We start from the raw sequence: 4014 nt of genomic DNA on the forward strand, positions 1-4014 counted from the left end.
CAAATTGGTTATTTGATAGACCCTGACTTGCCTCTGTGAATTTTTCTAATCTAGAACTTATAATTCTTTCAAGGACCTTACCTGCAGTGTCTAATAAGCATAAAGGTCTATAAGATGATGGCAGTTCTGGGGACTTATTACCTTTAGGAATAAGCACAAATCTCTGCTTTTTCCAACACGAAGGGAAGATTCCTTCCTGTAGGCAGCTGTTGTAAACATCCGTAAATATAGAAGCTTGTTTTTGTATTGCCTTCTTCAGTACAGTATTGGGGATTCCATCCAAACCAGGAGATTTATTGGGCTTAACTCTGGAAGAAGCGGCTATGACTTCAGAATTTGTAACCGGAGGTATCTCATTTAAATCGGTGTTTATCGGTATTAAAATTCTAAGTTCTCCCTTTTTTGGGAACAAATGTTTCACGATATTCGCCATTATTTTAGGACATGAAGGTACCGAGCCTCTTAACCTCTTAAATTTACGCATTACTATTTTGTAGCCATCGCCCCAGACATTTTGGTCTACATCATTGATCAGAGTTTGAAAAGCTTGATTCTTACTCCTAATAATTGCCTTTTTAAGTTTAGATCTGTTCTCTCGGTATTTTTGTAGAAGCCTTTCCGCATCTACTCCCGATCTGTGACGTTGGAATTGCCTACGGGAGGCAAAGCACTGAGATCTTAGTAAAGCTATTTCTTCCGTCCACCAATAGTTTGATGGGCGCCCATTACCTTTGCCTTTTCTTGGCATTGATGCATCACAGACGTTGCATAATTCCTTCATAAGGTGATTTGATTTTTCAAAAGCATCCCCGACTCCGAAACTCATGTTTTCGGTCATGAATTCCATTATCTCTGTGTCAAGATACTTAGTTTTCCAGCCTATTTGCTGTGCTTTTCTCTGCGATTTTTTCAAAACAAACTTCTCTTTTAGCGATAAGGAAAAAAGAATTGCATGATGGTCGCTGTGGGTGTAGTGGTTTGTTACATTCCATTGCGAACCCCTTACTAATGACGGGCTGACAAAGGTGAGATCTATGTAGGAAACGCCTCTACCATTATCGAACGTTGGGCTATGCCCATTGTTCAGTTGTATTAGGTTTAGTGAGGTAAACGTTTCTAATAGGGCTCTACCTCGGCGCGTTGTATTACTACTGCCCCATTCGACTGCCCAAGCATTGAAATCCCCTGCAACAATGATGGGAGTTTTGTTTCTGATTGTTCCTGATAGCCTATCAAGAAACTCTTCAAATCTCTCTTGGGAGATATTTGGGGATATGTAACAGCTGCACACATAGATACCCCGGATTCTGACAAGTACTAGACCTTCTTTTTGTATCAATACTCTTGGTTCAAACACTATGTCCTGTCCTAGCCAAATGGCAGCCTTTGCAGTAGTATCTTGTACCCATTTGGAGGTTTCTTTTGATTTGTAAAACTCACTAATTATGAGTACATCTGTCTTTAATTCCAAAGCTGTTTGGGATAAAAGGTCTTGGGCAGCTTCGCATCGATTTAGGTTCAATTGCAGAAATTTAATCATCTTTTGGACTTAAGCTCCTGTATAGCCTTCCTGTAGAATTCACATTTGGAACTTTTTGAGTAGTGTAGATTGCCACCGTTGCAGTTTTCCGGACATAGGATGCATTTTGGTTGCGCCGAGCACGTTTTTGCCCTGTGACCATCTTGTCCACATCTCATACATGTGCCTGATCTGTCATTATCGCTTTTGCACTGTCTAGCAGCGTGTCCAAATTGAAGACATTTGAAACACCTCATGGGTGTGATATGCTTTCTGATCCTACTGCGTACCCAGCCAACTCTGACTGAGGCAGCTGCAATCAATATACTGGCATCCTTAGTAGGAAGGTCAATAATTGCTGATCTTGTGCTGTCCCTTGCTGCACGCCAAAACTTGACGTTGATGTCACTTACATTTATTGCTGGAAATTGATCAGCAATCGCCGCGCGCACCTCTTCGTTGGATGTTATCTCGTCCAAATCCCTGCATTCTATTAGGGTGTGCTGTGTTAAAGATTTTACACTAGCACAATTCTGAAGTGTGTTTTTCATTTCATTGCAGAAGTCCTTCGCTAAATTTCCAGCTTCTTTGGTAAGCTGAATCAATATTTCCCCCTCTTTAGTTTTTCGGATTTTGTTCACGTTTTTTCCGAATTCTTGTAGCTCTGGTTTTGTTTTAATGATCTTTAACATTTCAGCGTAAGACTTGTCTGCCGTCTTACTAATGAGAATTGCTTCCGGTTTTACTCTAGGCGCTTTAATGAGGTCCAGATTTGGCACAGTTTTCCCTTTTTTCTTTTGCACTAGCTGCCATTTGTGAAAATTCGTTTCCTGCTCCTTACTTCCAATTTCTCTAATTTGGACTTTGGGTGGTGGACCGTTCGGTTTTTCTTTCGCAGCACGCTTTAGTGCTCCCTGAGTTTGCACGCTAATGGAAGCTACACTCTTAGCCACCAACGGCACTTGTGGCCCCCTTTCTTGTTCCGTCTTATACATCTTAACTATCTGTGCAAGCAGATCCCGCATATCCTTATTAATATGCCTTTGTGATTCCATCATCGCAGATAGTTGTAACAGCTTATCCTCTACGCTATCATCAGGCTTGGGGGATAAAGGTATGTTTAATACCTCCTTCTCCATTGTTTTTTGTACTGCGTTTTGTCTCCGCAGAGGTGATGTTTTTTGCCCACTCATACCTTTTCGATACCCTATTAATTTAATTAAATTTAATTAAATTAAAAGGGTATCCTAAATTAATTTAATTAAAATAATTTAATACCTGTAAATTTCAAATGCTCAAAATTTCAAATTCAAGTAAAAATTAAAATTTGCTAATAAATTTAAAATTTGCTAATTAAATTAAAATATTCTGCTAAATTGCTAAATCAGTGTACAAGATTACACGATTGTTTAGGTTTTTGTGTAACAATTGATCTAATTATTTGATCGTTTTGTAACACTTATTCACTTTATAATGTTTCTGTTTAATAATTTCAATTGCTGTCTCTATCAGCTGATTTTATATGTGTGCAATTATTTTGCAAAACAAAAAAGCGCACAAAGTCAAACAAATTCAATAAAAATAAAAACAAAATATGTAAATTCAAAAAGTTGAATAATTTAAAATGAAATTTTTTTAAAAAATAACACTTATCGGCTGCAGCTCTTTATCGCTCCAAGTGAGTACATTATATTCCACCGCATTTAAGAACTTTTTGTTGTTACAACACTTCAATTGCAGGAAATATATACCGAACTAGCGGACCGCACTCGAGACGCATGTATTCGCGGCAAAAACAAAACTTATATTCCTTGTGTGGAATTGTGCATTTGTTTGTAAACAATGCAATGCGCTTGGAAACAATTAGTGTATTTTTGTATACACTGCGCATTTAAATATAGAACCACTTATTATTATATTAATTGTATGCATTGCCTATATAACTAACGCATATACATTACAGTATAGCAGTTCTAGGAGACTCTATGTCACGTTTAGGTATATATCAACTTACTTGATTGATGTTGAAGGCCTTTTGTATGCCCACTTAGTGTCCATGGCTCCTGGATAAGCGCTATGGCCAGTCCTTTTGTTGCGAAGGTCCTGCACAAGGTAGCCGATGCTCCTTTCGCGTGGTGCAGGTTCGCCTGTAACACCCCTGTGGTGCTGATTTTGGTTGTTTTATTAAGAGAGCGTTCGACTTCCTTCTGAAGTCGAGCTCTTCGTGGCCCTCTTTCCTTCTGGCGCTCTTTTGGAGTTGTTAATGCTCCATCCACAGCTGGCCGCATTGAAAGCCTTTTTTGAATGGCGGCTCTACTCGTAGTTGGGGCCTCATTGGGAGTCACAGTAGACGCAAGTATTGATTGTGGGACCACGTGCTCCACTTTCTGTCTCTCCGTCCTTGTGAGCTGGAGTTTGTTTGGAACCTTTTGTTCCACAGGCCGTTGTTCTGACTGCCCCTCCCTTGTCATACTGTTAGCTTTATGCAGTAGCTT

At 39.4% G+C, this 4014-nt stretch overlaps 1 long non-coding RNA gene across 1 annotated transcript; it reads left to right on the forward strand.

Annotated features, from left to right (window-relative positions):
• Positions 1 to 3123: 3123 nt before the first annotated feature.
• Positions 3124 to 3315, forward strand: LOC119679704. Its single transcript, XR_005252419.1, has 2 exons — positions 3124 to 3197; positions 3260 to 3315. It is a non-coding gene; the product is annotated as an uncharacterized LOC119679704 (long non-coding RNA).
• Positions 3316 to 4014: the final 699 nt, after the last annotated feature.

The sequence above is a fragment of the Teleopsis dalmanni genome, chromosome 2 (assembly GCF_002237135.1).
Source record: "Teleopsis dalmanni isolate 2A chromosome 2, ASM223713v2, whole genome shotgun sequence".
Classification (NCBI taxonomy): Eukaryota; Metazoa; Arthropoda; class Insecta; order Diptera; family Diopsidae; genus Teleopsis; species Teleopsis dalmanni.